The sequence below is a fragment of the Solanum lycopersicum genome, chromosome 4, assembly GCF_036512215.1.
Source record: "Solanum lycopersicum chromosome 4, SLM_r2.1".
In the NCBI taxonomy this organism is placed as follows: Eukaryota; Viridiplantae; Streptophyta; class Magnoliopsida; order Solanales; family Solanaceae; genus Solanum; species Solanum lycopersicum.
In genome coordinates, this window is record NC_090803.1 from 11,105,503 (window position 1) to 11,129,125 (window position 23,623).

A 23,623-nucleotide genomic window follows, 5' to 3' on the forward strand; every position below is an offset into this window, starting at 1 on the left:
GTTTTGATATGAAATATTTTTAAAGCAAAGTTAAATGCATGAAATGATTCTAAATTAGTATTATTAAAAAAAACATATTGCATCATGAATAAGGAAGACAAATAGAATTAATATTGACCATTTTATGGGGAAGGACACAAATATGCAGAATAAATTTTATTTTTACGGATATGTTAAAAGTTATTTAAAGCCTATAGACATGAATTTCTAGGTGTTTAAAAGAAGGAGTAACACATATATGCATGATTTTGTAAATGATATGAACAATTTAATACTTAGGCATAGTTTCTACGTGATAAGACAAATGAGAATTTATAATATATTTTTAACATCTAACAACCTACTAGATTATTAGGATTTGATTTTAACATTTAAAAAATTAATGGAATCTAGTTCTTATTATTTTTTTTAAGACTTATTAACAAAAGCGTCAAGCAAATTGAAAATTGATTAGATTATAACACCTACAAATATCAAATGTAGGTGGTTAAAGACAAACCTAGGCATGATTTCTAAAAAAATTATAATGAACAAGTAAACATATAAATCCCCCTCCCCTAGACGACCCCCCAAATAATTTTATATATATATGATCTTTTAAAGATACAATTGTTACAACATTCGAATAAATAAAATAGGCAAAAAAATAAATATATATATACATTCAAATAAACAAATAAATCTTTCTTCAATTAATCTTCAACTTGAACTTCAAGTTTGAAACCTGTCAAAGTAATCAAATAACGGTTAAGCAAAAAAAATTGGTTCACCTTTTACTCAAACAAAGTAGCAAAATAGCGAAGAACACTTGAATATTTATCGGAATATTAATGTGTTGTTAAAGTAGCAAGAGAGCAGTGAGAGAAGAGAGAGTGATGAGAGAATTTTTTTTTTATTGAGAGTGAATGGGTCTGTGAATGAATAAAAGGAGTTTCTTTGTATAGTAGAGGAGGAGGAAACAAATAAGGGTAATAAATATTTCAACGAATCAATCATAATACGATTTTCCTTATTTTAAAGGATATCCAAATCAGAAAATATGTTAATATATTTCATTGCCAAATATAAACAAATAAGAATAAATTAGTAAATTTAAAAATAAGAAAATCAATTAAACTTATTCTTGTGTAAAGAGCCAAATCAGATTATTAAAAAACATTTACTAAACTTAAGCAAGAATGAATTAGGAAGAGCAATATATTTTCCTTAAATATATTCTGATTTTTTCTTATTTTTACCAAATATGTAAAGAAGATAATTAAGCACATCTCAAGAAATACACCCAACTTATTTATTTAATCTTTTACCAAAGAAATCAAAATAATATACGCCAATTTTAAAATTTATTATTATATTTTCTAAAGACAATCAACTAAAAGTCATTACTACACTAAATTACTTGATATTAACAATAGGTGAAAACAATTATATTTAGGGAGAAGATAATCATGCTTTTTGGAGACTACCAAATAGCAATGCAAACAGATCACCACATCCATAAATATGAAAAGTTACCACATCACTTATTTTATAATCAATTAATTGCTATGAGTAATTTTCTCAAATCAAGCATTTCAAACACCAGATTATGACATAGATATGCTAATTATGTCAAAAATTAAAAAAAGCGATCATGCACAAATAAACTGTATTAAGCAAACGGTAATTAGTGAGCTTGTACTTAGAATACTATTAAATCTTGACAAATTGATCTAATCAAATAATAAAATGATAATGATTAAGCTCATGAACAAATAGACACCAATTCAGGATGGGGCAAAATATATTCAAACAAAACATTGATGTCTTAAATATTCTACAAACTCAAAAACAAAGACATCACTTTTTTTTTAGATATTTATGCAAACAAACTCAAAACCAACAATTTCATAATTTAAACTAAGAAGTTTGAACTAGAAAGCTTACTTAGATGGATCTGTTGAAGATCCGTCTTTGACCAACTCGAATTTCTCCAGGACTTCATCGGAGTTGTTGTCGTTGTCGGTGGAGCCTGCTGCTGCAATGCCTCGCTAGGCTACTGGTTTCGCTGGACAAAGTTGTTGTTCGCCAGTCACTGCTGTCCGCTGCTGCTGCGTGGTGGCTGTCGCCGCTTCTCCTCGCCTGGCTGCTGCTACATGCAAAGAGGAGAGCAACGGGAAGAGGAGAGACGGGAGGGGAAGAGAGGGGAAGAGGATAGAAAGAGGGAGAAGAGGGACGAAGGGAGAGGGGAGGAGCGATGGGAGAAGGGGAGAGGGACAGCTGCCGCAGTTCTGCTGCTGCTCCTCCTGGTTTAGCCGGCGGTCGCTGCTACTGGAGAAGCCATTGCTGCTAGGAGAAAAAGAGAAGAAGAGGGGATGGGGTGAGGGAGAAGAAGGGGGCATTGCTGGAGAGAGAGAGAAGGGAGAGGGTGGCTGGTCGGAAAAAGGGAGAGAGGGAGGAGGTTCGACGGGAGAGGGAAGGAAGAGTGGGGGTGGCGGCTTGGAGAAGGGGGGAGGAAGAGAAAATGAATTAAAATTTTAGGTTTTAGGGTCTTTTGGTGTTAAAAGAGAGTTAAAAAAAAGATGATCTCAACCGTTAGATTAGATAGAGATGGAGGGTTAGGATTCGATTAATAAAATAGATGGATGAGATTAAAAGATGATGTTTTGCAATTAGATTGACAAAGATATAGAATGGATAAAATTGCAATTAAAATGGCTATAATTGAAATGAAAGAGAGGCTATGATTGTAATAAATCTCTAATTCAAATGGCTAAAATTGAAAGAAATTTGGAATAGAATAGGCTAGAATTTAAGTAATTTTAAGGAAAGTGTAAAAATTATTTAAATTTTAAACATTTGAAATTCATTAATAATTTTAAAATATTTTTAAAAATGTCTACGATAATTTTATAAAGTAGAACATACTAAAATATATAATTTTCAAGTAAAGTCGACTAAAAATTTTAAAATTGAAAATACATATTTAATGGAATAGGATTTCTAAAAAAGTTCAAAGGTCGGTCAAAATTGGGTGTCAACAGCTGCCCCTTGGTTGATTGAGAATGAAGAATGAATTGTCAGGCAACCAACGTTGACTTAGTAGCTGATTTTGTCCGACCGACGAGAGATGTCAGTTGGATCAATTGAAACGATATAGAGTTGAAAAAGGCTACGACCGAGACTTTTGTTTTAAGTCGGCTACATATCTCTGGTTATACGAGAATCAGGTCGTGTGTAGTTCTAGATTCAAGAGCAAATGAAACTCTTAAAAGTTGAAAGAGCGCTAAGGTATTTGAAAGGCACGATATGGGCTTGAATGGATAAGATTAGAGTAACGAGGAAAGAGAGATAGAGGCTAGAAGAACGTGATAGAGAAGCGGCATGTCAACATTTGAGCACGGTTCAGAGTATGAGTAGCAAAGGATTGATAGAGTCGTTGTTGTGATAGAGGACAACATGATAATTGTGATCAAGGGCGATCGAACATATCTGCAAATTCTAGATAAAATATTAGCTTATAAATATATAAAGTATGACCAATAATAATAAAATATGAGTTCTAGATAGATGACAAGAGGTGATAAGGAACGTATCTATTTGAGACGTTGTGCAAGCCTTGATAGTCTTTAACTTCTTGAAGGATTGAAATCCATCTCTTAAGAATAACGTCAAACTCCAAAATATTTGATAGTATAAACATATAATAATATAAGCAAAATGTCTGGTTGTAAGGAGAGTCTAAACATCATTTTAAGGGGGATGAGCCTAAACATCATATTTTAAGACGGAAAAGCTTAAATATTCTGTTGTAAGGCGGAAGAGCCTAAACGTCGTATTGTAAGGCAGATGAGTCTAAACATCCTATTGTAAGGCAGAAGAACCTGAATATCCTATTGTAAGGCGGAAGAGCCTAAATGTAGTATTGTAAGGCAGACGAGCCTAAATGTTGTATTGTAAGGAAGACGAGCCAAAATGAAGAGCCTAAACATCGTATTGTCAGGTGGAAGAACCTGAATGTCATATTGTAAGGCAGACGAGCCTAAATATCGTATTGTAAGGCAGACGAGCCTTAATATCGTATTGTAAGGCAGACGAGCCTAAATATCCTATTGTAAGGCGGAAGAGCCTAAACATCCTATTGTAAGGCGGAAGAACCTGAATGTCATATTGTAAGGTGGACGAGCCTAAATGTCGTATTGTAAGGAGGATGAGCCTAAATATCGTATTATAAGGCAGACGAGCCTAAACGTCATATTGTAAGGCGGACGAGCCTAAATATCGTATTGTAAGGTAGACGAGCCTAAATGTCGTATTGTAAGGCAGACGAGCCTAAACGCCCTTTTGTAAGGCGGAAGAGCCTAAGTATCATATTAGAATAAGGTGGGCGAGCTTAAATATATATTCAGTCAGTCATAGAAGAAAGGTTATAATAGCCTCTTAAAAATAATCTGAGGGTAGTATGACTTACATTGTAGCTCCTAAATATGACAATTTGCTCATATAAGTTATTCCTGCACCCAGAGAAAAATCGTAAATTCAAAAGGCGAGAGATGGTCATACCTGTACTTGTTTTGTCTTTAGACTTGCATTCCATTGTGATGAAATTTTTGAGGATTCCTCAAAAATTTCTGCCCCAGTTTAGAGTATAAGATATATACTCGCTTTTTTTCAAACATCTTTATGAAAAATTTTGAGGTTTCCAAAAAATTATGCCCCAGTTTATTAGTAAGGAATTTTGATCCTGCTTCACTCAAAGAAAAAATTGTAAGTTCCAAAGAAAGTGATTGTTTTGTATTTGGACAATAAGGCTCGACTTCGAATTCAAGTGTCAATTATGTTCATGGATTGTCAATTATCCTGGATTTTAATTTGTAACGAAGTGTTTTGAATGACCATGGGAAAGAAAGAAAATTTATTTGATAGAGACCGGACCCATCAAGGGTTGCCAACGTATCCAAAAAGGAAATCAGGTAAAACGTAGTTCAGAATTACATGGAAAAATGAAAGGAATGAGGAAGGCTTTGGGCATAAGGCCTGAGAACAATAAAACCAACTTTGTTCATAAGTGTCTTGTCAATATCAATTTCTGTGATGTGAGTTACGCTTCCTTGTCAAGTGCCTAACGTACATCTTTGTAGGGTCTCCTTGAACGATGAATGTATTCGCCATAGAAGGATTGCAATCGTTGTTTTGTCGTCCTTGTTGCACTATAATTTTTCCTTTTTCAATCATATTCTGAATCTTATTTCTCAATGCTGCACATTCTTCGGTGTCATGCCCTTGAATGTTTGAATGATAGGCACAATTTTTTGATAGATCAAGATTTGAAGTAGAGTGCTTGGGAATCCATCCATTTATTGGTCCTAGAAGTCCTTTAGCCCATAATCTCTGGAAAATGACAGTCAAAGTTTCCCTTAAGGGAGTGAAGACGCGAGGTTTCCTCACCTTATGTTGAGATATCCGAGAGTTGGAAGGATCAATAATAGCATGAATTTGCTCAATATTCTGATTTCCTTGTTTCGGAGGTATATATATTGATGCATCTTCGTTCCTTTCATCTAATGAGTCTTTCAGGACTTGAAAAGGAATTTGTGTATCAACAATTCTTCCAGACTGAATGCCATAATCTAACTCTTTTCCAATTCGAATTAGACTGTCGAAACATTGAATACCAGCAAAGAACAGGGTTTTGTAGTATATACCCTCAAGTGATCTGATGAGAGTTTGGACCAACTCCTCTTCATGTGGTAAGTGACGTATCTTGGAGGCTTTCATTCTCCATCGTATGACATATTCGTCAAAAGATTCATGACTTAATTTCTTCAATTTGATCAAATTTAACATTGTAGGGTCAACCTTTGTATTAAACTTGTATTGTTCCACAAAGTCTCGAGCCATGTCTTCCCATGCGAGCCATTTGTCAAAGTCTTGTTTGACGTACCAAGTGAAGACTATTCCTGATAAGCTTTGAATAAATAACCTCATTAGGAGAGGTTCATTGTTTTCTAAGCCAACTAGCCTGCTGCAAAAATCTTTGAGATGTGCTATCGGATCCCCACATCCGTCAAACATGTTGAATTTTGGAATTTTAAATCCTGACGGCAATTCAACTCCTGGATGTAGACATAGATTTTTATATCTTAGGTCATGAGTAGGTATTGAATGTAGTCCTCTATTCACCCTTTTCTCCAAGTCATGCATTTTTCGCTGCAGTGCATCTAGCTTAGATTTCTCTATTTTGTCATCTCTTCCCTCATATCCTGAAGCATCAAAGTTGAGACGTATTGGAGAGCTTTGTTGAGAGAGGGTGTGAGTAGGAACAGGATGAGGAGAGATGGTCCAAAAGGTACTTTGTGTTGGACGAGAAGATGAGTGATTTTTTCAAAGGTTGAACATATTTGTCATATTGCGGAATCTTAGTCGAGCCAATTATCCAAATACTAGACAACCTTTAGTCAAAGAAGTAATTCAAACACAAAACCGAGTTATTATGTGGTGAGCCAGAATTATAATATCAAATAAATGACACAATAAACTAAAAGTGGGACAATAATAACAGTTAATAGAATAAGGTCACATAATTAATTCAAGTTACTTTGCCAATTTGAAGTTTAGAGTCGAAGAAAGATTATAACTCCATTTGGACATAATGACTTGATTTAAAATATGATGATCAAATTGACACATAAATATGCAATTTGTCTAAAGGGTGTTGGGGCCCTTTAGACAATAGAGTGGCTACTAATTATATGGATTGACGCCAAGGGTCAAACCACCTAGGGTTTATGCAACATGTATGACCTAACAAGGTCTTCTAAGAGTTGTCTTGACGCGGTCTTTAAAGGGAATCTATGCGAGAGGCTCGTGGTTTCGCGGTAGTAAAACTATCCATTACGTCCACGCATATGCCGACTCTCTATAATGGGTACTTGAATAGAATTGGAGTAGTTGTGAGAGGTGCAAAGGCACAACATCACGAGAACAAAATAAAAAAAGGAAGAGGGTCCCAATTGGGGGAAATATGAGCGGAATGTCAGTTATCAAAGCAATAAACACTTAGCATTTAAATTGGAAAGTGGTACATATTAGCATTTTATAAAACTGTAAATAAATAAGCATAAATAAATAAAAGAAATTTAAACATATAAAGGTGTAAAAAAAATCACACAAATAAGGAATGAGAATATGGAATTAAATGTAGTAAACAAATAAGGGAAACAAGAGAATATGAAACATGGTAATAAACAAATAAGAAGAGGAAAAATGGGTGTAACATGAAAAGAATACAATTAATAAGGCAATAAAAGGATAACTAAATATGATAAACACCTAGAAAATAATGAAGTAACTATATAAAGTAAACCCCACATAAATAAGCAATTAACACGTAATGGTAAGAACCTAACCTCCCCAGTGGAGTCGCCATTTCTGTCGCACCCCATTTTCGCAGAAAACGGGTTTTGTGCACGACCTAACAACTCTTTTGGGATTTTGAGTTTGGAGTCGCCACCTAACGAATTAAGGCGCGTTAGGGCACCTATCTAACCTAACTAAGTCTAACTAAAGTCAACGGGCCAGAGAATTAGGGTAAGGGTTCAAATTACCTCGAGGGGAAGGTGTTAGGCATCCCTCGAGGTCCACAAGTGTGGGTCCCGGCCGTATCTCGTCCAATCTATGTGGGGGTTACAAGTAGCAATCAAGGTCACATCATTATTATTCATTAATATGCTTGCTAAGTGATAACAAATATAAAAAAATTAAGGCTATTTTATTAGCTTAAACACGCGAGGCTAGATGACAGCAATAATAAACAATCAAGTTTATTTTTTTTATTTATTTAACATACGGGGCTATGTTATAGACAAAATTAATATGTGCAAAATTAAAGTTTTGAAAATTGAGCAAGTTTGAATATGTAATTTTTATTTTTAAAAAAATGTTTGTTTCTTTATAGGGACGATGCCACGATATTGTTGATCGCACTCCTCCACCATAGAAACAATTTTCATTTGAGGTCGGTCTTAAAAAAAACAATAGTTTATATTTTTGAAAAAAAAATTATTTAGAAGATCTAGTTTACATGTAGGCACATAAATATTTACATATAAATGCACATAATTCCTTATGAAATTAGTGGGTATGTGGTACTTCCGGGGAAGCATCGGGTTTAAAAATTGAAACTAGACCTCATAGTTCCTTTGATTTTCCCACTAACGATAGGTTAGGAGATAGTGCTTATGATTTATTTTCAAAACAAATAATGTCAAAATCAATCCAAAGTTTTAAAAGAAGATTGAATAATGACTTTTTAAGAAAATTATGTTACAAGGTTTTGATATGAAATATTTTTAAAGCGAAGTTAAATGCATGAAATGATTCTAAATTAGTATTATTAAAAAAACATATTGCATCATGAATGAGGATGACAAATAGAATTAATATTGACCATTTTATGGGGAAGGACACAAATATGCACTAATAAATTTTATTTTTACGGATATGTTAAAAGTTATTTCAAGCCTATAGACATGAATTTCTAGGTGTTTAAAAGAAGGAGTAACACATATATGCATGATTTTGTAAATGATATGAACAATTAAATACTTAGGCATAGTTTCTACGTAATAAGACAAATGAGAATTTATTATATTTATTTAACATCTAACAACCTACTAGATTATTAGGATTTGATTTTAACATTTAAAAAATTAATGGAATCTAGTTCTTATTATTTTTTTTAAGACTTATTAACAAAAGCGTCAAGCAAATTGAAAATTGATTAGATTATAACACCTACAATTATCAAATCTAGGTGGTTAAAGACAAACCTAGGCATGATTTCTAAAAAAATTATAATGAACAAGTAAGCATATAAATCCCCCTCCCCTAGATGACCCCCCAAATAATTTTATATATATATGATCTTTTAGAGTTACAATTGTTACAACATTCGAATAAATAAAATAGGCAAAAAAATAATATATATATATATATATATATATATATATATATATATATATATATACATACATACATTCAAATAAACAAATAAATCTTTCTTCAATTAATCTTCAACTTGAACTTCAAGTTTGAAACCTGTCAAAGTAATCAAATAACGGTTAAGCACAACAAATTGATTCACCTTTTATTCGAACAAAGTAACAAAATAGCGAAGAACACTTGAATATTTATCGGAATATTAATGTGTTGTTAATGTAGCAAGAGAGCAGTGAGAGAAGAGAGAGTGATGAGAGAATTTTTTTTTTGATTGAGAGTGAATGGGTCTTTGAATAAATAAAAGTAGTCTCTTTATATAGTAGAGGAGGGGGAAACAAATAAGGGTAATAAATATTTCAAGGAATCAATCATAATACGATTTTCCTTATTTTAAAGGATATCCAAATAAGAAAATATGTTAATATATTTCATTACCAAATATAAACAAATAAGAATAAATTAGTAAATTTAAAAATAAGAAAATCAATTAAACTTATTCTTATTTTAAGAGCTAAATAAGATTATTAAAATTTTCTTACTAAACTTAAGCAAAAAAGAATTAGGAAGATCAATATATTTTCCTTAAATATATTCTGATTTTTTCTTATTTTTACAAAATATGTAAGCAAGATAATTAAGCACATCACAAAAAATACACCCAACTTATTTATTTAATCTTTTACCAAATAGATAAAAATAATATACGCCAATTTTCAAATTTATTATTATATTTTTTAAAGACAATCAACTAAAAGTCATTACTACACTAAATTACTTGATATTAACTATAGGTGAAAACAATTATATTTAGGGAGAAGATAATCATGCTTTTTGGAGACTACCAAATAGCAATGCAAGCAGATCACCACATCCATAAATATGAAAAGTTACCACATCACTTATTTTATAATCAATTAATTGCTATGAGTAATTTTCTCAAATCAAGTATTTCAAACACCAGATTATGACATAGATATGCTAATTATCTCAAAAATTAAAAAAAGCGATCATGCACAAATAAACTGTATTAAGCAAACGGTAATTAGTGAGCTTGTACTTAGAATACTATTAAATCTTGACAAAGTGATCTAATCATATAATAAAATGATAATGATTAAGCTCATGAACAAATAGACACCAATTCAGGATGGGGCAAAATATATTGAAACAAAACATTGATATCTTAACAATTCTTCAAACTCAAAAACAAAGACATCACTTTTTTTTAGATATTTATGCAAACAAACTCAAAACCAACAATTTCATAATTTAAACTAAGAAGTTTGAACTAGAAAGCTTACTTAGACGGATCTGTTGAAGATCCGTCTTTGACCAACTCGAATTTCCCAAGGACTTCATCGGAGTTGTTGTCATTGCCGGTGGAGCCTGCTGCTGCAATGCCTCGCTAGGCTGCTGGTTTCGCTGGACAAAGCTGCTGTTCGCCGGTCACTGTTGTCCGCTGCTGCTGCGTGGTGGCTGTCGCCGCTTCTCCTCGCCTGGATGGTACTACGTGCAAAAAGAGGAACGGGAAGAGGAGATAGGGAGGGGAAGAGAGGGGAAGAGGAGAGAAAGAGGGAGAAGAGGGATGAAGGGAGAGGGGAGGAGCGATGGGAGAAGGGAAGAGGGACAGCTGCCGAAGTTCTGCTGCTGCTGCTGCTGGTTTCGCCGGCGGTCGCTGCTACTGGAGAAGCCATTGCTGCTAGGAGAAAAAGAGAAGAAGAGGGGATGGGGCGAAGGAGAAGAAGGGGGCGTCGCTGGAGAGAGAGAGAAGGGAGAGGGCGGCTGGTCGGAAAAAGGGAGAGAGGGAGGAGGTTCGACGGGAGAGGGAAGGAAGAGTGGGGGTGGCGGCTTGTAGAAGGGGGGAGGAAGAGAAAATGAATAAAAATTTTAGGTTTTAGGGTCTTTTGGAGTTAAAAGAGAGTTAAAAAAAAGATGATCTCAACCGGTAGATTAGATAGAGATGGAGGGTTAGGATTCGATTAATAAAATAGATGGATGAGATTAAAAGATGATGTTTTGCAATTAGATTGACAAAGATATAGAATGGCTAAAATTGCAATTAAAATGGCTATAATTGAAATGAAAGAGAGGCTATGATTGTAACAAAACACTAATTCAAATGGCTAGAATTGAAAGAAATTTGGAATAGAATAGGCTAGAATTTAAATAATTTTAAGGAAAGTGTAAAATTAATTTAAATTTTAAACATTTGAAATTCATTAATAATTTTAAAATATTTTTAAAATGTCTACGATTATTTTATAAAGTAGAACATACTAAAATATATAATTTTCAAGCAAAGTCGACAAAAAATTTTAAAATTTAAAATACGTATTTAATCGAAAAGGATTTCTAAAAAAGTTCAAAGGTCGATCAAAATTGGGTGTCAACATCCTGCTCAAAGCATCATCTACAACATTATCCTTACCTGGATGATTTCAACAAATCTTAGTATTCTCCCTATTCTTTCGATTAAATACTATTGAAAGTAACATTTCTTGATAGCTTAACAAACTTCACGGAATATTCCCCGACCGTCATAGAGCCTTTTTTAAGGTTGATAAACAACTTTGGCCTCCCTCATATCTCTGAGGAAGAATCTCTCCAGAAATGTTGTCTTGAACTGCTCCCATGTGGTTGGCACTCCACCTAACACACGACTATCTTTACACATCTTGCACCATGTTTGTTCAACATCCTTGAGCTGGTAGAAAGCCAGCTCAACCTTCTCAATATTAGTGGACCCCATAGCCACTATGATCTTATGCACCTTATCTATAAACTCTTGAGTATCCTCGATTGTCTTAGATCGTGTGAATATAGGAGGATTCATCCTTGTGAAATATCGTAGTGTGTCAGCCATGCTGCGAACCAGTGGATTCTTTCTCTAAACATCATGCCGGTTGACTTGGGCAGTCATATGTTAAGCGTCCATTGGGATGACCTGTGCCATCTTGTTTAGAGATGCCCTCACCTAAGCATCAGTCAAGCCACCTGGGTTAACTTATATGACAACACCTTCTGCTGGAGCCTAGGTTGAATTCTGATTACCCCTAGCTGCTGCTCCTCCCCTCCTCGGACCCTTGGTTCTCCAAGTGTTCATTCTCTGAAAAGAACAAGGATTGATGTTAGACAGGTTCATAACACCAAGAACTCAAACATTAGGAGAAGCATGATAAGATCAGAAGAAGGGAAATTTATCAAACGCATCGTGCAGTCTCTAATCAAGGATAGTGGTGCACTTCACTACCATGACTTAGAAACTACTCAATGTGTTTGATGTGAACTCAATTGTCTCAAAATTTTATCAAGGGCTCTGATTTTAACTATTTCACGACTAGAATCTAAACCCCAACCGTGAACCGTGTCATTAACTTTTTAGAGGTCGTAGACAAGCCTACATGCGTTATTCATACCTCACCTAGACTAATTTAAGCGTAAAATTTGTAAAAAATTTATCTTTAGCATACTTGATAAATATTCTTAACATTTCATAATCGTTGATTATCAACCATCTAACATTAAAGACATAAGCAACTGAAACAAACAGTTCATTAAGTATTAATTGTATGATGGCCGAAATAGCACCAATACAAAGTCTAAACCAAAATAGGAAAGAAACGCTAGTGGAACATGCTTCACTAGCTCAACTCTAAAACTACGCTAAAATGTAAAACAGTAGCATCCACGAAGGCATCAGGACCTACCAAACTCTGTATGAATACTGACGCCTGGATAGCTACAAGAATGAACCTGTTGCTCTATCACCCACCTTTTTCTGCACCTAAAATAGTATTGATGTATATGGTCAGTACACACTTGTTCTTAGTATGGGTATATGCAAGTACACACAAAGTACATGCATGATAAAGAACAACTCTTACCTACCGACATGACTTTTTTTGAAGTCAAGTCACTACACTTGCCAAATTGATATTAGGAAAGTTAGTGAACATTCCAAATTGAGTTAGAAAGTTCATGCCATTAGATTAACATGCATCATTATAAATATCATATTGCACACAACACATAACCTCTTCATATAGCACATATCGTAGCACTTAACATATGACACATAATTTCTTTCATATCATTCAGTAACATTCCATAAGACTTTTGAATCATGGACTTGACATTAAGACATTCCAAAATGAGGGCTCAACACATGGGACCTCAAATAGGGAGTCTTGATTAGCAAACACAGAGTCTGTTTCATTCATTCATACATACTTCATTTCTATTCATTCATAGGCTAGTGTAAACAAAAGCTATACCTAAGATGTAGTGTAAGACTTTCATCGGGATTGCTGTGCAATGATCAGGAGTAACCTACTGTCATTACCTTAGTCTATTTAACCTCTTGATTATCCTATCCTAACACCTTCGGTATCATTAATTTCTTTATATGGTTCATTTGAGGCTGGCCTTATTAACTCATTGGGCACTTTAACTTTAACCGACATAGATCATGTGAGCATTATAAAATACAGTGTCTCCCCCACACCAAAAATAGTTTAAATAACCGGACAAAGTGACTCAATATCAAGCTAGCGTGTATGGGAATTTAACCATGCCAGATCCCTCTATTGGTAGTATAGGTTCAAAGACTAGGAGATGTATGGAGAACCAAACCCGAAAAGCCAGACAACCTTATCACATAAGAGTTACGTGAACCTTCGCCCTTCCTAAAATAAGGTATCACAATTCATTTCTAGACTATCAGTGCTCAGTATAATGTTTCATTCATTAGTGAGTACATATTGGTAAAATTTAAATAAGCTCATTTGAGATTGATCTCATCATATACATTAGCCTCATATCATGTTGTTACCACATTCTATTTTATTATGACCTTTGATTTTCATAGTTACTCACCTCTTATTACGTGAATGTTCATTTAATCATTTCATAGTTCATCTCATCATATGCCAATGCACTTAGCCATTTAGTGTATCTTACACTCTTAGTTAACCCTCCTAGGGTTCATCATTTCATTACGTACATCATAGGCTCACTTACATTTGAACTTATGTTGGATTTATGTGTCTATACATACAAGACATTGGGCTTCATTAATAGTTCTCTAAGTGATTTTTAATTTCCTAAAATTATGTAGTACATGACTTATGTATCTTGTATATATGCCAAGATCTTGATTTTTGATCTATGTAAATGGAATTACTCTTGGATATTTTACTCACGTATGACTTGTGCATAAATACGGAAGTTTGGTCAAGAGAACCCAAATCTTGAATCACTTCTATATCATTTATATTCTTCATTGATATTATTTATAATATTCATAACATTAGAACTCTAAATTAAATCTCAACATTGACATGGAAGTAATAATTTTCTATTTTAATTTTACTCTTAGTGTATCGAAGGATTGAAGGTTTGAACCCCCACAGTCCCTTTTTAATTTTTAATAGTCTCTTATTGCCCATTCTTGCCTAAATCAAGAGGTTATGGGTTCAAACCCCCACACCCTCTTTGATTTTTCCTTTAATATTAACTAGGATAGGGAGGTTGTGGGTTCGAACCCCCACAGCCCCCTTATTTATTTATTTTTTTTAATTTCTCTCATGCTTTCTCGGTGGGATAGGGACATTCTGGGTTCGAATCTCCACAGCCTCTCTATCTTTATTTTATTTAAACTGGGCGAGTGGCAGTGAGGTTGTGGGATAAAACACCCACAGTCTCACTTCATTTCCGAATATTTTTCACTCCTTCCTTCAGCCTAGAGGTGGTGGGTTCTATTCCATCTTCTTACATTTTCTTTTTCTTATTTTTCATTTCCTTTGCGTGTACATAGAGGTAGTGGGTTGGAATCCCACGCCTCCCATTTGTTTATTTAATTAATTTTCTCCTCCTTCTCCCCACAAATCACGAGTTTGATCCCCCCCAGTCCCATTCTTTTTTTTCTTTGAGGCGAGATCAGTAGCTAAGGCTGTTCGATTACCTTTAGCCCCATTCCTTTTTTTTTCTTTTTTAAGCCATCTCAACATGTGAGGTCTTGGGTTTGATTCCAATCGACCTCACTTATTTAATTTTCCCTTTTAAAACCCATATTTCAACCTTATTATAGAGTACCCAAATTTGGAAAATTCTTGTTATTATTCAACTCATTTTTAGTCACATTTTTCATAAGCTTAGTTTGCTAAAAGAAGGTGAATTCAATCTACTATATTTCATGGTAATGAACATCACATTGCACGCATAAAATACACAAGAAAACATGATTTATATAACCCAAAAACAGAAGCCAAAGCCACTGCCCACGTGCACAAACACACACCAACTTTATGATCACACTTCAAATATTGTTTTCGTAAATTCACTCACATAAACATGTTCACAATCAATATAAATATATAATTCATGTCCAAATCTAGAATCACAACATGTCGATCCTACGATTTCATTTGGAAACTAAGGACAAGGAGATACAAAGGGGGAAAACCTTAGTTTTCAAGACCTTGAGAATCTTTCAAAGAAAAAAATACTCTTGGATAATGAATTCCAGGAGAGAAACTCATAATTTTTGATGTTTTTCAAGTGTGAATCTTCTGCCCAAAAACTCCTCCAAACCACGCCCAATTCCTCTGAATGTACACACCACTCGACGAACAACCTCCCTTTGCCTTGACGTTTTTAATTACCTTGCTTTTCTTAAAACATTTCGTGTGGTTTTAAAGTGTGAAGAAATTTTTTTTAAATTGTTCTTGAGCTTTCTTGTTAGTCAGAATGTGAGAGAACGACAGTTGATAGACGTGGAAGAGAGTTGAGAAACGTGAGGGAGAGAGTTATTAAAATTAGGAAACTAGATTCAAGACTTAGTAAAAATAGGATTGATTAATTAATACAAAATGTATTTTATATTAATTAATACGTGAAAGGAAATTAATACAAAATCTTATTTTCTTTAATTAATAATTGAAAAAGACCATTATTCCCTTAAAATATAATATTTCTAAAATAATTATAAATCACCTAAAGTATTATCTATTCTATTTTTTTAGGATTGTTACATGTGGCATACTGCATGGGAGAGAATGTGTGATGGATTCTAACGCTTGTTATAGTTGTGGCAAACCAGGGCACATGATGAAGGATTGTCCGAATAGGAGAAGGCAAGAACAAGGGAAGGAGAGAGCTCAACCTAATAGTCAAAGTAGAGAGGCTCCAAGGAGGAAAGAATTCTTCTCACTAAAGTCCTTGGGTGCAAGGAAAGGCACCTTTGATGGAGTCTCGAGTGCGTATCCTTAATTAGTCTTTCATGTATTTGACTGTGTATGGTGTTTATGCACTAGTATGAGGTAAATATGTTTTAGGTCATCATGTTGGGGTCTGATTTGTATGACTTACATGTTTACTTGTGTTGTATGCTTTGATGAGACTAGTATAGGAAAGAGTTCTGTAGTCTATTAATGTGAAGCTACTAGTAGGCTTCAATGATGTGCACCTTCATGTTAAAATGTGAATCAGATATTCACCAATGTGGAGTATTGAATTACCTATGTAGGAATACATTCTATAGATGTTTTACTTATTCTTAGTAGAGAGTAGAGTCTTTCGAGGACGAATGTTCCTTGGGGAGGATAATGTAACAACCCTAAAAATGGATATGCTAAGTAAAGCTTAATGTGTCTACAATGCCAATGATTAGACCGGGTTCACACGAATCGAAGCGCCTAGAACCACACCTCGGAACCCTTGCTACATCTAAGAGAACTAACTTGGGTGTTAGTTAATGTAGGAAAGGTTGGTTCCAACCATATTGGACTCCCTAATACGAATATTTACTTAAATGAGTCTTATCAGACTTAAAAGAGAAAATCATAGGTTTGGAGGGTCTAGGGGTAAAATTATCTTTTATTCAGGATAAGGGTAGTATCGTAATTACCCTAAATATATAATTAATTATTAAATTAATAAGGTGGAGTGTAATTTTTTGTAGAGAGGGCCGAAATTGGTCTCGTGAAGTGAAGTCTTGCTCCACCAGAGTTCGAACCTAGGTGGAAGAAATGAATTAAAGTGTTTTTAACTTAAGTTGGTAAATTGATGTAATTAATTTAGATTTATTATTTATTATCTGATTTAAAATTAAAGTAAATAAGATTTTTATAATTAAATAAAAACCTAATTTGACTGAATCCTTAACTAGACTCCTAATCCTAACAAAAATCTTCTCTCCCACACTCATCTCTCTCTCTCTCACGTCAATATCACTCCACTCACGATTCTCTCTATCAAATAACTTCAAAAAACAGTAGATAAGCAAAATATAAGAAAAAAACAAAATCAATCACGTAGGAAAAGAGAAGTTTGTCCGTCAAGTTGCTGTTGACTTTGAGGGGATTTGGACGTGATTTTTGGAGAAGATTTTGGGCAGGAAGTCGAGGCTTGAACATCATAAAAGTTATGGTTTTTATTACTGTTGTTCCATTTCCCAATATACCCTTAAGGCTCAGATGAATCTACTCGAAAACTAGGGTTGTTCCCCTTCTTGTCGAACTCATTGTCCCTAGTATCCCTTTGATTTCAATGTGAAATAGGTTCGCGATCATGTTGTTGGTATGTTTGCTAATAGTTTAAGTATGAAGTTTGATTTTCGTGATAATGTGTTCTTTATTATGTGTTTGTAATTGTAAGCATGTTAAGTTATGTCAACTGAATGTATGTGAAAAATGATATGTTTATATGGTTGAATTTTATGTGCGAATATTTGTGTAAATCATAAGTTGTAAAAGTGGTGTAACGTTTCTGGATTAAATGGTAATTCTTGGCTGAATATAATCATAAAAAAATTAACACTTAAAGATGCACGAAATGATCCACGAAATGCCTTAAGCATTATTGTATTAATGATGATAAAAAGAAGCTGAAAATAGTGAACAAATTCCAGCATTTGGTAGGTTGGGTTAGGCCAAACAAAATGGTACAAAATGCAATTAATAATGAATATAAAATAAATTATATCACTAAGGATTGAACCCAAGACATCATTACATGAAAGCTACAAAAAAATCAACAAAAAATTAAGACAAAAATGTATTTGAAGAGACTAAATTTTCACCGTGCTGGATATTGTAGTCTCGACCAACTTGAAAAAAAAAGAGCTTCATTTAATTTTTTTTAAATGTGAGGTCATTGGGGGTTAAACCCATGACATCACTAAATTAAAATTTCATAAAAAAATTTTTGAGAAAAATTCAAGGAAAAAATAGATATGGTGAGTGGGGATTGAAACCACAAGCAGTTGAATGTATGAGAGAGTTTGGAAAAAAATAAATTGTAAAATAAATGTGGAGAGAGGGGATTGAACCCACAACCTCTTGGATAGGTGAGAAAGTTAAGAGATTAATTAAAAGAAAAATAATGATCTTGTGGGGAATTTAACCCACAACCTCCTTCACATAAACGAAAAAGGAAAGGATAAAAAGAGAGGAAATATTATGGGGTTTATGGGAATCGAACTACGTGTCCCCAAATCTAAATAATACGATTATCAAGTTTAAAATAAGATTAAGTGATTTCCAAGGGATTCGAAATTAGGTTCCCTTGCCCAATTCTGTATTGACGCATAAGTCAAACGTAAGTAAATATTTAATGAATGTTTCCTCTAAAGATCGAAATCAATATCTTGTCATATCTATAAGATGCATAAGTCTTGTACCACATAATCTTGGGTAAATATGAATAACTTAGGCAAACTACGAATGAAGCCCCATGGCTTATATGTATAGACTAATAAGCCTAGCACACATTTAAAAGTAAGTGAACCTAAGATGTATGTGATGAAATGTTATAACCCTACAAGGGTTAAGTAAGAGTGTTGTAACATTCCGGAAAAATTACATATCTAATGAAGAGACCTGTAAGTCTGTAAGAATGCATAATGTGGATACATAGGCATTCCAATGCCCAATATTGATGAATATTGGGCATAGTATAGAAAATTAAGTAAGGTTTATTAGCCATTTTTTATAAAGTACCCATAGAAGAAAAATATTTGGCATATTAGAAAGTATTCGCTTAAAGGGTGTTAGCCAATTTTTCCATGTATTAATGAGCTTGGTAAAGAACAGTACCTACTATGCATCCAAGTGTCAAGCCTAGTACTATAGCACATGATCATTTAAAATGATCATGTAGATTAAACAGTGCCCCAGGACATAGAGAGGATCGTTGGGACATTAAGTAAACATTCCCAAATGAATCATAAATAATAGCTAGTTAGGAAAGTGCAAACAACCCATGTGCAAGCACATGTGCAAGACATGTGAAGATGCTGCCAAAGAAGGGGACCACCCTAACCGAATTCGATTACGGCAGTTATGATGAAAATGTGCCCAAGGGACCACTTCATGTGGGGCCTAACCTCCTTACCATTTTTAGACTCTAACCTACTGACCCAAATAGCTAACTAACTACGAACTAACCGAAATGCACCCAGTAGTGCACTCGGCAACCTTGGACCAAAACCAGGTTGACACTAACGTAGTACTAGTTAAAGAGACAACCTAGTACCTAACCTAGGATGGTCAAAAAGGTTAGTTATAGTCCTATCAACTAAGTGGTACATTAGTATTTCCCCTAGGTTACCTATTTAATTAATTTAGAATATTAGTTAATTAATTTAAAAGGGCTAAAACCAAAACTACAAAGAAATTTTCAGATTTTGGTTAAGACTAGAAAGGGACAACCTAGTACCTAACCTAGGATGGTCTAACGAGTTAGTTAAGGTCCTAAAAACTTAGGTATACTTCATTAAGTATCCTAGTATACTTAATTAATTAACTTAGCATCTTAATTAATTAATTTAAAGGGTCAAAAACGAAATCACAAAGAAGTTTCATGATTTCGGTTGAGATAAGAAAAAGACAACGTAGTATTTACCCTAGGATGGTCCAAAGGATTACTTTTGGTTATCAAAACTTAAGGGTACTTTATTAATTATCCTAATATACTTATTAATTTTTTTATCAGCTTAATTAATTAATTTAATGGTTCAAAACCGAAATCACAAAGAAGTTTCAAGATTTCGGTTGAGACAAGAAAAAGGCAACCTAGTATTTAATCTAGGATGTTCCAATGGATTAGTTATTGTTATAAATAATTAAGTGTGATTAATTAATTAACCTATGTTACTTAATAAATTATATTATCCATTTATTTAAATTAAAAGGTTTAAACAAAAATTCTTATGCCAACGTAATATAATGCAAGAAACATCGTAGTACTTAACCTAGGATGGTCCAAAAGGGTCAATTTTGGTTCCAATAACTTAGGGGTACTTTAGTACTTTTCCTAGGTACCTAAATTAATTAAATTAAGTATTTAATTAATTAATATAAAGTCAAAATATTCACCAACACCCTAGTCAACACCAATTCCTAGATTTGACTAAGTGTTATGTTTTCTTATGTTTAATCAACTTAGGAGGGGATTTTTGGTAATTCAAGATAAGTTCTTAAACCTACAAATCACGTTCAAACTCATAGGGAAAAAAATGACGCAAAACAGTTAGCAAGCGAGGGAATGAAAAATAGAAAATTCCATTGATTCTCCTAGGCGATTAAGGTTTCTCCAAGTTTTCGTTCAAGATGTTCTTTGTTGATTAAGTTCTAATTAAGGTATGCGTTTCTCTCCTTGTCTTATTTCTCGAAGATAACTTTCTTTCGAATGATTCAAAAATCTTGTAAACTAGGTTGTTTACCGTCATTCTTGTCGAACTCCTTTCCTAGTATCCTTGTTACGATTTTAATGTTGAATAGGTTAGAAATCATGTTATTGGTATGTGCTTCTGGCTGATCTTAATGTGTATGGTTTTTGATTAAATAATGATTGAATAAACCAATTAATTGGACTTGTTTGATGCTAAGTGTTATTATGCGAATTGAAAGAATGATACTATGTTAAAGATATGTCCAAAAATGTTATGCATGAAGATGTTACAATTTGTATGCATACTTGTTATTAATATAATGTTATTAAGACTATAAATTTATAAAATGACAAGCGGTCCATTATGACTTACAAATGTTACTCTAATTTCATGAACTAAAATTGGATTAACAAGGCCACTTTGAAATCATATCCTAAATGAATTGGCTATCTCGTTCCAATAAAATGGCCAACAATACATTGTCTAAAAGTGGAGTATGTAAATGGCTATAATATTATGTTAAATAATTAAATGACTGGCTAATGTATAATTTATAAAAAGTTAAGCAAGTTGCACATGAGAATTGCCTTCTGCAAACAAATATTGTTATGAAATCTATGCCCAACTGTTTATGCCAATACTAATCGTATGCCAATAAAATGGCTAACAATACGTTGTCTAAAAGTGATGTATGTAAATGTATATAATATTATGTTAAATAGTTAAAAATTGGCTAATGTATAATGTATAAAAACATAAACATGTTGCACATGAAAATTGGCTTGTGCCAACAAATATGGCTGTGAAATCTATGTCCAATTGTTTATGACAATACTAATCGTATGGCAATAAAATGGCTAAAAATACATTGTCTAAAAGTGATGTACGTAAATGGATATAACATTATGCTAAATACCTAATAGATTGGCTAATGTATAATGTATAAAAACATAAGCATGTTGCACATGAAAATTGGCTTATGCTAACAAATATGGTTATGAAATCTATGCCTAGTTTTTTATGCCAATACTAATAGTATGCCAATAAAATGGCTAACGATACATTTTCTAAATGTAATGCATTTAAATGGCTATAATATTATGTTAAATTATTAAAAGATTGGCTAATGGTTCATACATATTAATATGAACATACGTAAAATTGACACATGCCAACAAAAATTGTTATGTAGTTTAATATTAAAAGGTTTATGCCAATACTAATCATATGCCAACCTTGTGTAGTTAGAATATCAAATGATAATATAAGCAGTTCTAATTTTATTCAATGAACCCATAATCAAGGGCATTCCACAGATTGGTATAACTCCCAACATGCTCTAAAAGAATTACATAGGAACACATGAAACTCATTGAATGAAGTTTTCATCATCCATAAACGGTGATATGAAGCTACTACACTTAAGTAAGTAAGGAATGTGAGTTATAACATAATTAAAGGGGTCTAAATTAAGTGTGTGGGCAGAATGGGGTGTTAAAGGAAGTGATACAAGTCTTAATTACAACTAAGCTACTATGTTAAAAGAATATTCACGAATAAAGGTTTTAGAATGTGTGAGACTAGTCACATTAACACCAAAGGATGATATGTAAGGAAAATTTACATTTCATCAGTTTAAGGTAAGGATGATATGTAAGGATAATTCACATTTCATCAATGTAAAGTAAGGATGTTATGTAAGGAGAATTTACATTTCATCAATGTAAAGTAAGGATGTAAAATCATCAAAAGAGTTGTAAATCTCAATCTAGATGCAAGCGTCCATAATGCTTGAGTCAACACTAGATGATAAAGAAGAAATGAGCATTCACGTAATGAGGTGATTAATTATGTCAATCTATAATGCTAATGAAAATGGTGACAACATGATAAAAGGCTAATGTGATAGATGAGAGCAATCTCAAATGAGCCTATGTAAATGTTACCAAAACATACTCACATATGAGAGTGTAATGTTAATGAAGACACCAGTCTCTATGTACACTCTAATGAATGTATTGAGACTGATTTATACTTAATACTAATGATAAGATGAGAAATCATCTATTGAGCTATGATGTCCTTATACTAAAAACCAACTTCCATGACGCATGAGTTAAATGAAATTGAACTTTATACTGAGCACCGATAGGCTAGTGATGATCCGTGATGCCTTCTTTTGAGAGGCACAGAGCTTCACGTAACCCTTTTGGGATCAAGTATTCAGTGTCACGTCTAGGGGGTTCTCTTGAGGCGTGACATATAAATATTGTGACGTCTAGGGTATACTCTGGGTCATTAAAAACTTGGTATTTAGAGCACAAAGTTTAGAAAAGTCTTAGGATGTCTCATAAGGCACTTCGGGTAGAGTAGTGTACCTGAATTTCAAGCGCGCCATATTTACGAATAGGTAGCTATATGATGTTTATGAGATTCCACTTTATTAATTACTCTAAATTCGTGCCATAGATTTGATCTCTATAAAAGTCCGCCTCTCCTATCCTCGATTTATGCTTTAACAAAAATGGCTCCACGTAGGTATCATGTGACAAAGAATGTTTTGTAAAATGTGAGTCGGGAGGTTCCCTAAGTGTCAATCAACCCTTTGGCTATGCATGTTTTTAATGATGAGTTTCGATCCTCAATTCATGCATTATCCTATGTTATGATGTCTCAAGAAAATAGAAAGGTTATGTCTCCCATGAACCCAAATATGGGTTACAACAACTAGAGTGGGGGGATTTACTAGGATGAATTCTCCAAAATTTCTTAAGTCTAAAGTTCAGAAAGATCCTCAAGATTTTCATTGACGAGAATTATGGGTGTGACTTTCGTTGAGAAGTAGAGTTGGTCGCTTATCAACTTAAGGGATTTTGTCAAATATTGTTTGAACAATGGAAGGAAGAGAACGACGTTAATAAGGGTCAGTTTTATTGGGAGATATTTAGGGTTGTTTTTGTTAATATATGTTCT

General features: G+C 33.5%; 1 long non-coding RNA gene across 1 annotated transcript; it reads right to left on the reverse strand.

Annotated features, from left to right (window-relative positions):
- Positions 1 to 669: 669 nt before the first annotated feature.
- On the reverse strand, positions 670 to 2,483 carry LOC138347884 (uncharacterized). Its single transcript, XR_011220449.1, has 2 exons — positions 1,927 to 2,483; positions 670 to 724 (listed from the first exon to the last, which is right to left on the reverse strand). It is a non-coding gene; the product is annotated as an uncharacterized lncRNA (long non-coding RNA).
- Between the last annotated feature and the right edge of the window lie 21,140 nt (positions 2,484 to 23,623).